The sequence below is a fragment of the Canis lupus genome, chromosome 4 (assembly GCF_048164855.1).
Source record: "Canis lupus baileyi chromosome 4, mCanLup2.hap1, whole genome shotgun sequence".
NCBI classification, from domain to species: Eukaryota; Metazoa; Chordata; class Mammalia; order Carnivora; family Canidae; genus Canis; species Canis lupus.
Genome location: NC_132841.1, coordinates 16660595 through 16677561, shown reverse-complemented (window position 1 = coordinate 16677561; position 16967 = coordinate 16660595). Strand labels below are relative to the sequence as shown.

General features: G+C 37.5%; 1 long non-coding RNA gene across 1 annotated transcript in view; it reads right to left on the bottom strand.

Annotated features, from left to right (window-relative positions):
• Positions 1-516: 516 nt before the first annotated feature.
• Positions 517-16967, bottom strand: part of LOC140631502 (uncharacterized) — a 351199-nt gene continuing 334748 nt past the window's right edge. The window contains exon 4 of the long non-coding RNA XR_012029047.1: positions 517-2225. This is a non-coding gene — a long non-coding RNA (uncharacterized lncRNA). The remainder of the gene's footprint in view (positions 2226-16967) is intronic.

Sequence of the window (16967 nt, the reverse complement as noted above, 5' to 3'; positions counted from 1 at the left end):
AAAAAACAGTCCTAGATGACACAGAAAGTCAGTAATAGAGTCAGGATTTTTAAAAAAGGAAAAGAAAAGAACTATTATTGATGAAAGGCCCAATTTGCATCAAACTCTCACACTTTGTATCTGTTCATTCATTTAATTCCCTGGGGTAGGTAGACATCACAGTTTTGATGCTTTTATCATTTGTTATAATAAAGATTGGCATTTTCTTGGAGGAGATGTTTAGAAATCTGTAAATATTTCATTCAATTTTTATTTTTATGTTTTTAAATGAATCTTTAAAACTATTATAAACAACATATACACACAAATCCCAAATTATACTACATTAAAGAAAACCAATAAAAAAAATAAAATAAAATAAAAAATAAAAAAAAGAAAACCAATATATTAATGGCTGTTGCCAGGTTAAGTTGTTTAGTGGCAAACCTCCAACTATAATGTCTCTTCTCATATCTACTAGAAAAGTATACTATAATTAAAAGGTGTAATTTTTTAAAAAGAAAAGAAACTGTCATATTAAGCTACTTATTTGTGTGAGTGGCAATTTTCTCCATATTGTGTAGCTAACATAAAATAAAAATTTGGATGGCAAATTAAATTTTCATGTTCATCAAAAAAGCTTTAATTAAGACATTTAAATACATTTTACTAAATGCATTTTAGGACCTGTATGTTATTAAAACATGACTTTTATCTGATAGACAGATGGGTATTTCAGACAAAATTTCATTTGGTAAGAAGAAATTCTGCTTAGGGATGCCAGGGTGGCTCAGCGGTTGAGTGTCTACCTTTGGCTCAGGGTATGATCCCGGGGTCCAAGGATCCAGTCCCGCATCAGGCTCCCTGCAGGAGTCTCTGCCTATGTCTCTGCCTATGTCTCTGCTTCTCTTTCTCTCTCTCATGAATAAATAAATAATAAATCTTTGTTTAAAAAAGAAGAAGAAATTCTCCTTAAAACAAACCGCAACAAATTTTAAAGGCATTATAATATGCAATATTATTCTTTTGAAAAATTTTCTGTTTGGTTAATCAACATGACCTCAATTCCATACGAAGACTTATAACCCACTCCTATACAGTTAGGAATGCTCCCAACGGCAGAGTATCTATGCTGAAAGCTAAAGAGAATTTCTAATGCCTGAGGATGACTTCATTTACTGTTTTTTCTTTTAATAAATTTTGTTTTTAGTGTTTCTCCTCTCAACATAAATTATACAAAATTGAACATTTTAATTCTAGTTGATTGTATTTTTATGATTCATATTTCCCTATAGGCACAAGTTTAATAACTTTCCTATTTTCCTTAATACATAACACTTGGAAAGATTTAAGAGTCCAATAGTTGCTGATAGAGTTTGTGTGGAAGATTACCAAAGGAGAATACTGCTATCTTAAAGCAGAGTTTTCCCCCCTGACTTTTGAAGTTTTTCATGGCTGGACATTTTTTAAAAAACAAACTAGACAATTGCTATATAGCATTTCAGGCACTTTGCTCTTAAGTGTCTCCAGATTTGGATATTCTAGAATATCAAAACAACAACAAAAAAACACAGCCACCTACTTTTGTGGGTGAGAATATTCAGTTAAGCCAGCTAAAATACTAAGAAATCTGCACAGCTGTAGCAGACGGTCACAGTGGCCTGGCTGGCATGTAATTTGAAGCTATCATGATTTTAGGATTGTCTTCAGAACATTTGATGTCAGTGGTTGAAATATTTTATGCAATATCTTTTATGACTCCAGCCAAACCCTAGACTTTTCAAAGGCAGAGATCATCCTTTGCAAACCTCAGAATGACAAAAGCAGTGTTCTGCATGTGGCAAGCAGGCATTGAACAAGGATTTATTTATATGATTTATTTAAAACTGTTCACCTACCAGGGAAACCTTCTGAAGCTAGAAGCCCTGGGTATCGCCTAAAGTTAGCTGATCTTTGGCAGCCTAGCATTGATGCAAGCTACTCAGAGTTTTAACAAATGTGAGCCTGCTTGTCTTTTTCAAAAGCCTACTGTGGTCTTGCCAGGTAATACTCAAGCCACTTCAAAATCACAAGCCAACAGACAGGCAGTCTTTCAGGGACTCACATTCTATTTCCTCATTCAGTCCTCTTTATGTTGTCTCAGTAAAGTGTCTGTCACTTCTTCTTAAAGAACAGTGAGATGAAGGAACATGTGGAATTGATGTCAGGTTGCAGCTGTCCTCTCTTCAACTTCTAGCCCTGCTCACCTGGGTCGAGAGAGAAAAGCATTGAATTAGTCTGGGGTGAACTAAACTGTGTGGACAGAAAATACAGAAAAGCTTGGGGAAGCCTGGAATTTTCAGGGAAAAGAAGAAAGAACCATTCTGATGGCACCGACAACAGACAGTAGACTATTGCTAACACCAGCGCTCTGGGAAGCTTCAGCTCTGGAACCATGTACCCCTTTCTTCAGGAAGAATGCGTAGTGTGGGAAAATGGGGATGCCTCCTGTCTCTCTTGAGATCCTGAGAAAAGGGACTCTCAGATGCCAAGAGGTACATGCAGGAGGCTTCTTGGGATGTGTTCTCAGGGACAACTGTCGGGGAGCAGAGGAAGCAGAATTGAACAGAGAAGACAAAGTGAGATATGGTTGTAAGCCTTGCCAGTCATTCAAAAAGCTCTCAAGCTTGGAAATCCTCCAGAGGTGTTCTTATTAAGGCAAGAGTCTGAGCCTTTGTACTGCCCAACAGTGATCAATCACTGGATGTGGGCTGCTCCTGAGGAGGGGGCACAACCTGAGCAAGGCAGCCTCCTTCATCAGAGGGCAATTCTCAGAAAGGGATGCAGCCCTGAACCATCAGCAGCCAACACTGCCAATCACTTAGGAATAAATGCCTAGTTCCTAATGGGGGGATCTGGGTGACGTGACCTGGTATCACTACCCTACTCAGCCAGGGTAATTAGCACAATCAGTAGAAATGATCAGGACTGATTCTGACTCTAGGACTAGCTGTCATTATATTTCACCCTTTGCTGAACAAAGTCCTAGCTCTATGCCCATTACTCCTATGTAGATTATCTTGTTTTATCTTCTCAACACTATAAGGCCTGATTCATCTCAATGTGCACACAAAGAAGCTGTGGCTTAGAAACATTAAATAGCTTGCCCAACTTAGCACTACTTAGTGAGGACATAGAGATTAGAAGTTAGCATTTTCTGAATCCAAAGTATTCTGAACCCTCCATAGCATTCAAAACCATATTTTGTTGGGGTGGTTGTATTTTTATTCCTGACCATCTCACAGATATCTCTACTTACATACAGAAGAACTTGTGCATAATCCAGGGAGTTTAGGTTCCTGAAAAGTTACTGAACCATACCAAACCTGGAGCCCAAGGACACTTTCCAGGCCAATGAAGGAGGAAGAGGACTCTATACTAAGCCAAGGGTGTTGAATTGATATCATCCATCTGGGGCTCTACAATCTGAACCAAGTGGACCTGGAAATGATGGACTAAAGCTGGCCATAGGATTTCTTCCAAAAATAGCATTACAAGATTCTTTCCTCAAACTTTCTTCCTCATGTTCTCTCCCCCACACCATTACCCAGCAGATCTAGTGAAGGTCAGGAACTTGATTTGAATGGGGTTCTAAGTATGTCACAAAACCAGCTATCATTTGCTCTTTTCATTTATCCTATTGTCTTTGCAGTTATTTCCTTTTTGTCTCCTGACTTCTTCCCAGAATAACTACTGTGTCTAGTTCCAAAGCATGTCAGAGCAGATATTTCTCATCTCAGCTACACAAAGGTACTGTGTAATTATGGAATGTACTGGAAGAACTTTGGAGGAAAAGCAAGACATTCACTTAATAAGAAAAAAATTAAACAGAAATAATCAAAAGGGACTATTTTCAAAATGTTTTCAAGCCTGTGTGCAGGATTATTTTCCTATTAACAATTATGATGATGTTTCAGTATGAATTTCCAGAATACATGTATATTAAAAGCTTCAGTCTCTAATGATGAACGGTTTGTACCTGGACACTCTCTCTAAAGCAGAGCAGAAGCACGTGGCCTCTTCCTTCCTTCTTTTTTTTTTTAAGTAATCTCTATGCCCAATTTGGGGCTCAAACTCATGACCTCAAGATCAAAAGTTGCATGCTCCATCAACTGAGCCAGCCAGGCACCCCTGGCTTCCATCCTTCTAATTTCTGCCCATCCCCACCAAGATAGGTATACACTGTAAGCAAGTAGAATTACTAAACTAGACAAAATTTGCCTAGTATCAGGAAATAAATATAGAGAAAAGTTGAGAGATTACATTTTTCTTTCCTTATCTGACTTAAATTAATTCCATTAAATACATGATGTACCCAGTCCAGAGTCTAAAATACAGTAAAAATTCAACAAATATTTGTAAAATTCATTAGTGCCCATCATCTACTCCATGAAGTCTTCTTATTTCCTCTGGGAGAATTGATCCTTCCCTCTTTTGTGCTCTGACAGCATTCAATAGATTTTTGTAACATCCCAAACTGACTTTTAGTGTATTTAGTAAAAGTATGTTGTCTCTTCCTCTTGCCTTAAAAGCAGGAACTGGACCTCAGTCTATATCCTGCATTTTGCCCTGCACAGAGCAGAACTCAATATCAACATTTTATTGACTCTTATAACCTACCATTTTAGAACCTATCAGTGGGATTGGCAGACATGCCAAAAAATTGCTGCTGAGGGCAAGGGTGACACTTCATATGTTGACAAGGAAGGTGAATTCGATTCTGTTAGTGCCTGTGACAATTTATGTAGCACACTGCACGCTCAGTCTCATTTTGACATTGCCATCATAGCCATGCCATTTGCAAGCAGCACAAAACTGTCAAGCTGGAATCCACAGGTTACCATGCTGATGATATGCTTGGATTGGGGGAAAAAAAAAAAGAAAGAAAGAAAAGAAGAAGAAGGGAAGGATCATTCAAAGGCTCAACCCAGACCCACTGCTGGCATAAAAACTGTGCTGCAGAGAGCAGAGAGTTGCCAAAGCTTCTTAGTCCTGACCTATGATGCAGGGGCTTTGCTTCTCTGGGTGAATTTAAGAATGGTTGAATGACCATTCATTTCATGCCTTACTAAGAAATCTGTCTCATTTCTTTGTCCATGCCTTTGCCCATGAGAAGCAGTAATATGTGGTGGTCACATATTACTGTGGAGCCAGATGACCTGGTTTTGAATCCTGGCTCCACTATTTTCCATTTGTACCCCCATAGGCGTGTTACTTAACATCCCACAGTTCATTTCCTCTGCTAAAAAAATGAAGATAATAATAATATTTAAATGACAGGGCTGGTGCAGAGATTAGATAAGTGAATGTCTGAAAAGCATTTGGAGTAACATATGCAGAATGATCCCCTAACCATGGTGGCTACACAGAGGGCACTGTGTGTGTCATGATAGGGTGTCTGGAAGTCACTCTGAGTAGATCAGTAAGTCACTGGAGGAATTTAAGCAGAAGAGTGATGTGATATAATTTATTTCATAAAGGTTACTCTTACTGCTCTGAGAAGCTCGATTAGAGAGAAAAGAATGGAAATATGTAGATGAGTTGGGAGGCTCCCACAGTAGCCCTGGGAAGAAGGGATGATAACTTAGAGCAAGTAACAACTTCCTCTTCTAGACTAATGATAAACAGACTAGGCAGGATGAGCTATATTGTAGGGTACAGAAATGGGAGGTGCTGATGGAGTGTACATGTGAGAGATGAGGGAAGGGAAGAAATAATCAATAATAATTCTAGGTTTTTGGCTTTAGTCATGGAGGCTTGGTAATGTCACTTACTGAAATAGAGAAAATTAAGGGAGGAACACATTTTGGAAGGGAAATTGGACTTTCCTTGGGGAGTTTCAGGTTTCAGATGTCTATGAGAAATGCAAATAAAGCTTTCAAATAGCCTGGATTTTAAGCCTGAAAATCATATGAAATATCTGTATGGAGACATAAACTTGCATTGGTATATAGATATTTAAAACCACAAAAAAAACTGATATGTGCTATGGCATTGGGGTTGACATAAAAGAGAAAAAAGGACAGAGTTCTAAATGACCCCAGTATTTTCAGATCAGAGAGGAAAGCATCACATGAAGGTAACTGAGAAGAGTAACCAGGGAAATATATTTCTTCTGAACCTACAGAAAGAAATAGAATAGAGACAGGAGAATGTATCAAGAACAGTTAAATGGTCATATAAGTCAAAGACTACAGGGTGATCTAGTAAGATGAACAGACACAATTATTGGATTTGGTGACATGAAGATCCTACATGACTTTGGCGGAATCTTTTTGGTGGAGTACTGGAAACTAAAAGACAATTGTAGGGGTGCCTGTGTGGACTCAGCCGATGAAGCGGCTGCCTTCTGCTTGGGTCATGATCCCTTCCTGCTCAGCAAGGTGTTCGCTTCTCTCTCTCTTCTTCAGCCCTTGCTTCAATTCTTCTCCTGTTCCTATTGTTCCACATCTGGACAAGTGGGTAGAAAGCTCACAAGCTCCTTCCCTTGGTGCTGGTGGGGCAATTCAACCCACACAAACCCCATCCAGCACTCACAACCCCACCAAATCAATAAAAGCCAGTTTTTCATCATGCTTTGCACTTGCTTCATTCAGACCAAACTTGAGCCTTTATCCTTGGGCAATACTTTTGCTTTTTTATTTTGTGAATAATAAATGTTATTTCGTGTCATAATAGTGTGTCATTCATGCCAACATCTGTATAATTTCCTGGCAGAGCCATTCAGCATCCAGCAGAGGATACTAAGGACCCATATAAAATAGAGACAGAAGCAGAATATGAGGTCAAGGGAAAATGGGGCATTCTGTTTCTAAGGAAGTGGGAGGACATAGAACATGTTTTTATGCTGAATAGAAAAATCCAATACAGGATGAGAGATTGATGAAGGAGAAAAAGGGAGTAGCTGTAGGAGCAAAGCATTTGAGTGGCACAGAGGAGACGGGGTCTGGAAGATGAGGACAGAGGCCAGCCCCCTACAGCAAGACAGACATTTGCTGCACTGTAACAGAAGAGAAGATGGGATCTCAATTCAAACACCCCATACTTAAGCCTAATAATGTAAATGAGGGCAACACTAATGTGGAACACAGCAGGGAGTCATTGGGACTATGTGGAGCTGGAGAGAAAATGTGCTTCCTCTGGATTCAAATACAGGATTTTAAAGAGTGCAGCCTATCTATGGGCCAGCCATTTATAAACGTGGGGCTGCACACAGTCCTCCAGGATTGGTGATATATCCCTTTTGGCCTCTCCAAACCACTCCTGCCATCTACTTCCCCTAACAACAGGAAAGAGGCCAGAAGACAAAAGCTATACATCCGAATATTTACCAACAGCTTCATGATGGTTGTCGAGATTCCCACTGCAATCTTTTGTGCTGCACTTTTATCATCATCCTAGGAAGGATGTGTTACTAAGAGAGTGTGGGAATTTCGGTTATATCTACAAATAGCAAGCATTTCAATTTTCATTTCTTTCTCTTTTATTTCTTTAGGTTTTTTCCAAACTGTTTAAGCAGTTGTCTAGATATCTAAAGGTAAATAGTTATTGACTCCTGATATATATTTTTCCTTGAAATTCATGAACTACATGTTCAAACTAAAAAAGCAATTCATAATTCCCTTGGGAACCAGCAAGCTGAATAGAAATGAGTGCATTTCCACAGAAATGGGCTCATTACTCTACCAGTATTGCATAGGGCTTTATGAATAATTGTTATAAGACAAAGAGGTCTTATAGGAAGAAAGCTTTTGCATTTCTTTTAGATTATATTTTGCACTGAAAACAATGTAGCCACTAGTGTTTAACTTGCTTTGGTATTAAGTTTGCTATTTTCTTTCTGCCCAGAACAGGCAGGCACAGTCTAAAATTTGGAAATGTTAAAGACATTGGAAAAATATATTAGTATAAAATATATTAACAATATAAAATGAATAGCCATTAAATTTTTCAAGGTTTATTCATTTATTTCAGAGAGAGAGAGAAAGAGAGCATGTACATGAGTGGAGGGAGGGGCAGAGGGAGAGAGTCTCAAGCAGATCCCATTCTAAGCATGGACGGGAGGCAGGGCTTGATCCTGCAACCCATGCAATCATGACCTGAGCAGAAACCAAGAGTCTGATGCTTAACTGATTCAGCCACCCAGGGATCCCAGCCATTAATTTTTTTAAAATCTAACTTCGGGATTTTTTAAAATCTAGAATGTAATCTAAACAATAACAGAATAAATTTGGGGCTGAGGAAAACAGAAAGAAAACTGATCTCCTCGTGTCTTCTATGTGGCAAGGACGAGGTTTGGTATGTTGACTATGTTATCCCTTTTGAAATGGGTATTATTTGCACAGAGGCGAAAACTGAAGTTCAGAGAGTTTAAATCATGTTATCCAAAGTAAAAAACTAGAAAATGGCAAAGCCACAATGTAAATATAGGTCTCATTTTGAAATTTCTTCAGTCCCTATTCCTCAAAATAGAGGTTAAAGAGAAGGTTAAGGATTCCCATTAAACTCACAAACTCATAACATCAAGTAATTTTAGACATTTGACATTTGATGATTGACAATGACAGAGTTTTTCCTTTTAAATCACTGGAATTTGATGTGGCTAATATTCAGGTAGAAGTCATGAATCTTTAACTGTGGTGATTAATCAACATTTCCTTCCTCTAATCTAATCACTGCCTTTTTATTTGCATGATCAGAAAAGTAGGAGTAAAAAAAAAAAAAAAAAAAGAGGGCAGTTGAGGGTTGTAGAAATCCCATCCCTGGGTATAGTTCTCCTTGAATAGATAGTATTGTCTATACTCCAGATCAGCATACCCAGGGTGTAACGATACAAAGCCCTCTAGGAAGTTTATTTGAAAAGATTCTGGAAAGGGCAGCCTGTTTTGTGAATTGACCCAATATCTTTAAATAAAAAAACATAATAAAGCAAGTTCACACCATTATTTTTAAAGGAACATTTACATCTGTGCCACAATGACTAATAAACAATGAAATGTCAATGTGGTCCTTGAATCTGTGTTTCCTTCATTGACCACAGCGCACTGAACTCTTCCAACCCCAGGAAGCTGACACTGAAAGGTTTTATGGTTCTGATTGATGAGATGAACTTCCTGCTTGTTGCTGTTGTTATTGTTTATTTTGTAGGGAGGATTTTTGTTTTGTTTTGCTTTCTATCCAGTTTTATGGCTATTTCTTGAGTTGTCTTTAGAATTTAAACAATTTAGTGTTTATACAAGACAGATAAGTTAGGTTATATTGCAGTAACAACTAACACCCACAACTCTGTGGTATAACACAGTGAAAACTTTTTTCTTCATGTTGCATATCTATGGCAGACTGCTGATGGGAGCTGATGGGGCAGCCACCAACCTAGAGTCTTGTCAGTTACCCTGACAGAGAAAAACAACATGGCAAATCACAGACCAGATCTCCAAGCTTCTTCTCAGACTTCATTACTTCTTATACTTCTTATTTCATTGGCCAAGTCACATGACCATGGCTAACTTCAAGGGACTAAAGAAGGAAAGTCCCCTGTGTGCAAGGGAGGAGTAGAAACATTTGGAAGAAAGCAGCAACTTCACCACAATCATTTCTTTCTCCCAAATCATCATGTTACTGGACAGAAAGACTTTAACAGAATATCAAAGTTAAGAATCAATCAGCAACCTAAAGAAATAAAAAAAAAATTTATAAGCTCACCTAAGATGATGTAAGTTAGGCCCTGATTTAGGAAAATAATTTGTTTATTAAGGGAAGAGAGGAAGAACATTTGACTTGGGAATGGATTATTGGAAACTAAAAATGAATCGTTACATAGAACCAAGATTATACATAGTTGTTGTGTCCCTGTATTAATGTACAAAGTTTCCCTTAATGCATCTGTAAAAGAAAATCAGAATTACAAATACCATTGGCCTTGAGTGTGGGGATCTAGGAGCAGGAAATATTATAGCTAAATTTCAAAATAAAAGGAAGCAGAAAAGAGAAAGCTTTTCCATTCCTGTCTTTGAAACACAGGCCTGACCCTTAGCAACATTTTTAATAGATAAGGTTAACTTTGGTAACTACTACTCCTGGACCACTAAATACCATTGTCTTTACCCTGTTATACCAATGACCCAGAACCACCTACCCAGAACTGCTGTTCCAAGATCCAAAAATTATTTTCTCTTTCATCTAGTACCAATTCCTTGTACCTTTGTATATACTGGCCTTAGTCAACCATTAAGTGAAAAGGTATGATTTAGTGGAAAGAGAACACAGTAAGTTTCAGGGTATATGTGTTTCAGTATATTCTACTTCTAGAATATACTTCCTAGGTTACAATTTTATTGTATGTTATATGCATTTTAATTTGTTAATCCACAATACATAAAAGAAAATAAAGAAGCAAAAGCTGCCACAGAATCAAGTGAGATAATAGGAATGTTTTATTCTAAAATTCTAAAAGTAGTATAGAATTACAAGGTGTAGTTATAATAATTATTATTACTGTTATACAGTAAGCAATTTGATTAAAACTGTGTACATTAATATTTAAAAACTGATTCTTATGTAACCTAAACTGAGATATTTGCATCTTCAAAAATGAACATTTATTATCTCAACCAATAGGTTTCTTGAAAGCAGAGGCTGTCTCTTCTATGTCAGTCATGTACATTGCATACACTCAATAAATGTTGCATTGCTCCTAAGAACAAAGAGGGAGCAGCATGGGCCAAAGCTCAGAGCATAGCTTATGAAACAGAAAGCAAGAAAACCATCCTGGAAAAGACTAAAGGACTGGCCCTAATGGAAAGTGTGTGGAGATGGTGTGTCACAGAGTTGACAGCAGGTCCATGTCTTTAGAAGCCTTGGAAAACAGGAATAGGAAGTAGACCTTGTGTAGCAGCAGCAGCAGAGAAATGCTCCAACGTACAGCCATGGCAATTATATAAAGGCCACAGAGGCTGATGTCTAACTGTTCTCAGGCCCAAAATAATGAACCTGTCAGGAGGGTAATTTTAGCCAATCCTTGGTAAACTATTATCAAGCTTCTAAATAACAAAGGTTCCAATATTCCTGTATGAGGACATTTCCCTTTTCATCCTTCCATTTGATTTTCTTTCCTGGTTTACCATATATTTCTACACAATTCCTTGTACAGCTTAAAATTCTAGTAGCTACTATGTTGGCTGTGTACCTTGCTCAGAGATAGTTTATATGGACACAAATTATATATGCACAGAACAGATTAGTGAGAGCTTTCAATGAAGTGTTTGACGGGTAGCAAAGGACATATTAAAAAGTATTAGTGCAGCTTTTGCCAACAAGGACAGGATTAATCACTAGCAATATGGACATCCTAATGAGACAGTTTGATTGATATTATAGAAATAAAGATTTTTTTCTAGTCAGTCCTTCAGTTGCCTTGTCCTCCATGTAAGCAATAAGACCTCTTCATATAGAATTTTCCACTTACTTAGGCAGTTTTGAGACATAGAACCCCAATGAGCTCCAGGAAGAGCCTTTCATCTTTGAACAGAATTAGTTAAAAGGGACTTCATGCCTTGCTTCAATTTGAGAGGAAAAGCATGAGATTAGAGAGGGACTATTTCTCTCAGTTAATTTTTTTAAAGAACTATGTTTAAGGTAGATTTAAGTCATACTCTAAGTCAAAGCATATCCCTATGTGCATAGATATACAGAGCATACCTCACCCTAAGAAATTCTATGATGTGGGTCCTATATTATTCCCCTGGCATCTTCTTGTGCATTAACATTGTTTTTTTAATCGACCTCTATTTCACTTATATGAAGAAATCAGAGTTTTAAAAAAAAAGAATACAATGTGATCTCATATCAGTCATTTCTAATCAGCACTTAACCCAGCAAAAAATCACTTTTTAAGGTAAATTTCATTCCATTCCAGCTGAGCAATAAAGAATGATGATCTCAACACCTAACTTCTAATTATCTCCCTAGAAAATAAGGTTAGGGAATTTATAACTAAGGCTAAGTAGGAGGATACATTTCTTAAGTTTACATTATCTTGTCTTAGAAGAGGCAGCTGATCACATAGGAAAGACGGTGGCTAAAATGGAACTAGAAGAAAGCCCAGCTATTTACCTTTACATTGTCTTCCCTCCACTGTACCCCTGCTTTCTACCCCTAGTTCTGGCCTAAATGGATTTTCATATATCTTGGCTGGTTTGAGTACTCTATGATTTAGAAAATCCACAGTATAGCAGATAATATTTTCTAAAAACTTTGCCACAGCATTATTTCCATATTTCAACATTCTCTTCTAGAATGTTCCCACTCCCCAGTAAAAAGTGGAGTCTATTTTCCATCCCCTTAACTGACTTGATCAAAAAAACAGTGGTGACAATATACTGCCTGGATTTTGATTATGGCTCATAAGAGATTATACGGCCTTTGTGGAGCTATCTCTCAGAAAGCTTGCCCTTTAAACACAGCCACCAAGCTGTGAGGAAGTCCAAATGAGTTCTTACAGAGAGGCCTGTATGGAGAGGACCTAAAACCTCTGACCAACAGTCACTTGAGTGAGCCAAGAAGCAGACGTTCTAGCCTCAGCTGAGCCTTCAGAGGTCTGCAGACCAATAATGTTTGTGGTTTTAAGCTGTGAAATTTTAGACTAATTTGTTATGCAGCAACACTCAACTAACAAAACTTCTTGTTACGGGTACACGGATGGAGACATGGATTTTGACCATAGGCAAGACCAAAAACAAAATATATGAAAGGGAAAGCCCTACAGAAGGTGGTGAAGGAGGAAGAAAATAAAAAACCAGCAGCCAGAGGAAGAAAGGAATTGTGGTTTTTATGGTACACTTTAAGTAACTTGAGGAGCTGAGGACTATTGAATTTATATCCAGTGGCCTGTGGCTGCTTAAAGCTCTTCAGTCCCATGTCCAGGGACCCTGCTTCATAAGAACTCCCCAGAAGAGACCAATATGAAATGTGTGAGGGAAACCAGAAAATAGCCTACCTTTCCAAGTATCATACGTGAGGCAAAGGCCATTCAAAAATTAGAATTTTTGCAGCATGAAGCAATTTGATTTTCATACTTATGACAATTCTATTTTGTCCTATTAATTAATTTGTATGAAAAACCTTATGACATGAATGTCAGAAAAAGTGCAGAAGCGACCTCATCCTTATCTAAAATGCTCTCAGGATCTCTGGAAAATGGGAATATGTCAATGGAGGCAATTCTCTGTACAAGCACTGACCTTCATCAAACCACAGCAATGATTTTTGTGACATCCTGGGGACCATTATGAATAACAAACAACTTCTGAGTGAAATATAAGAAATGATGGTGCCATTTAGACTTTCTTAAGAAATCCTGGAGATCATATATATATGTATACCAATATTTAAATCATGGATTTTAAAAAGCTAATCTGTATATTATTGCAGTACCCCAAATCAACAACCATAATACTTCCACAGAGAAATGAATGAATAATAACACTAAGTAAAGTGTAAGTAGCCTCAAATCTGTTTACGTCAATGGTTTTTTCCAAATAAGTTTTAGCATAAAACTTAAGAAAAATATTTTGGTGTTCAGAGCTTTGGGGATTTTATTTTATTTTTTTTAAAGATTTTATTTATTTATTCATGATAGTCACACAGAGAGAGACAGAGAGGCAGAGACACAGGCAGAGGGAGAAGCAGGCTCCATGCACCGGGAGCCCAATGTGGGATTCAATTCCGGGTCTCCAGGATCGCGCCCTGGGCCAAAGGCAGGCGCCAAACCACTGCGCCACCCAGGGATCACAAGCTTTGGGGATTTTAAAACTAAAGATAAGAGATTATAGACATAATGATAAAAATATCATTATTTTTATTTTTTATTTTTATTCCATTCCATTTTATTCCATATTCATTATTTTTATTCCAAATATCAATATTTGGAAACTTGGTTTGTGCCGCTCAGTGTATTAGCCTTATTTGGTCCTTCCATCTACCCTGTGAAGATGATAAAATTGAGGACTATAGAGGTTAGGTAACATTCCCAAGTACACAAAACAAAGAAGTGAGCAGATTTGGGATTTCATCTTGAACCAGACTTTGAATCCCCTGCCTTTAACCACTCTACCATATTGAATAAGATATAAGTTTTGTTGGTTTTTCCCCTTTCTTCAGTGTGTGTGGGGATCTTTTAATTACAAATAATAACAATGTTAAAGAATTTGGAGGAAATTACTTATAATTTACCATCCTGACATTAGTTATCACCTTTATAAAAATCTTGTTACAAGTCTTACATCAGGATATATCCTTTAGGAATAGCTACTGAAAGCAGTAATTTTACTCAAGGTAGAAATGTAGGCAGGGGTAGGAGAAGGTGACTATGATTTGAGAATGAGAAAAAAAGGATGGCTAGAAAGGAATGAAAACTATTTCCCCCACCTTTTTTGAATGGCAAAGATGTTAAAAAGAGTAGATTAGTGCAAGAACCTTAAAAAAGAAAATTTCCTTTGCAAACACTAAGGATGATTTCATGTGGAAATTTAGGATCTCTAGATGACATGGAAGGAGAACCACTTAAAAATTATACCAAAGGACCAACAATCCAAGATCTGGGTAAAAATCTCAAATCAGAGGGATTCTGGGAGTATAACACATATCAGAGCATAGTGCCAAAATGATCAGAGTATAATGCCATTATGACTAGTCTTGAGCCTCTAGCAAAGTTGGTCATCATGGAAAGTTATGCACCACAGAGCTGCATGATGTAATAATGCACTGATGATTTCCATCCAAGAAGCCTCTTTCTAAATCATCGTCTTAGGACTTCTGGGAAGTAGAGAATCAATTCGCTGACCTACCTAGCTTATAGTCACAAGAGCTGGGGAAGTCCTCCAAAGTGAAATGTATTATTCCTTTCTAATTCCAGCTCATAATAGCAACATCTTTGGCACAAAGGCCACCCATGCATTAGACTTAAAGCCATCTTAATTAAACATTTGCATTACAAAACCACTATGTTAGGACAAGAAAAATTTGTACCTAAAATCAAAGCTTCCCAATGAAAACCATTATGTGGTTAGTCTTTTGATACGTGTGTGCTAAAAGTAATAAATACATTTAGTTCAGGCACAGGATTGGATGCCATTAACCAAGAAGAAAAATTAATATCTTGACACACAATAGCATGATCATACTGTCATGGTTTCCCCAGATCAAATACTTCCATATACCAAACAAGAACTAAGATCAACAATAAGCTGCAAATATTAGAAAACAGGGCTTTACAAAGTCATGAGTCAGGAGTAGAGCCACAGGTAATTGTAGATAATGACCTTCTGTTAAGTTAAATAAAATTTTTAAGCCTTGTGTCAGCACATAAGAGTATCAGTAGTGTTTGAACCTCTCTATAAGATAAAGATGTCTGAAATTCATATCTGTTTAGAGAAAATTAAATCTAGTTTCATTTGTGCTTGGGCACTAATGCCTTTAAACAAGGCAGAGTATCTGACTTGAAACAAATTAATATTGAAAGATAAAAAACAAGTGCCTAACTCTTGCATTTGCTGGTTATTTCTTACCTTCTGGAGCATTAGCTGCAATAAGTCTATAACTCTGACATTATAATTTCCTGGAGATAATAAATGTGATGCTTCTGACACGATACCATCAAATGCCTCATTCCCAGCAATGCTTGGACTAGAGTTCCGAGCCTAAACGAGTGTGATTTCATGGCTAATCAGCTGACACTAAATCTCTCATTTGTCCCTTCACAAGGACAATCTACTGAACATATAAAGTACAGGTTTTCACTCAGAAATTGGAAAATGGGGTATGAAATACTAGTATTTCTCTTCTGGAGTTCAATAATTAAAATCTTTTTATTTACCTGGCAAGCTCCTGTTTCTTTCTTTCTTTTTTTTTTTTAAGATTTATTTATTTATTTATTTATGATAGACACAGAGAGAGAGAGAGAGAGAGGCAGAGACACAGGAGGAGGGAGAAGCAGGCTCCATGCTGGGTGCCTGCATGGATGCCTCCATGCGGGACTCCATCCTGGGACTCCAGGATCGCACCCTGGGCCAAAGACAGGTGCTAAACCGCTGAGCCACCCAGGGATCCCCCAAGCTCCTGTTTCTAACATCCAACACCAACGCCTTTTCCTTCTTGAGCTCTTTCTGAATTGTGCCATGCAGTATCCAGCCCTCTTCTTGCTGTCCCCATAGGGTTCTGCAAAGAAAAAAGTGCTTATTTTTGTTATGAGTTATCTTTATATGTATTGTTCTTCTCTTATTAGAGTCTTGTCAAGGACAGCATATATGCTGTCCTTATCATTTCTGCAGGTAAATGATATCTGCCGTATATTAAGTTTTCATAGAAGTCTGTTATATAATGGATACATGATGGAGGACATAACTGATCCCCTTCTACCTAGCTCTGTGCTAGACATTTTCGTAACATTATTTCATTTACTCTCCCCCTCAGTCACCATTGTACTATCATTCCCATTTAGTCAAGATGGAAATCAGGCTCAAGGAAACTACTATTGACTTTCCTGAGTCCACATAATTCTTAAGTGATGGAAAGTGAATTAAGTCAAAGTTATCTGTCACCAGGCTTTTTCTACTATAGCAGCAGATAGTAGGCATATTTGCAAAGAGTCTTCAGTGGGATTACTCAGTGCTCATGCTATTTTTCTTCCATGGAACTGAATGGAGAGATGTAAGAAATGAATGATACAGATTGAGTAAAGTGAGTAGAATTTGTGAATATGATGCAAATAAAAACCTCCTAAGGGATGCAACTACATGCATCTAAGTGGCTTTAAATTAAAAAAAAAAATTGTGCTGTTCTAGATCAAGAAAAGTGAATATTTCTAGAAATGTTCATCATCTCTCATTTTTTCACATTATATGCAACACCATACTTGTGGCTAATTATATTCATTAATCTCTCTCTCAACTCCA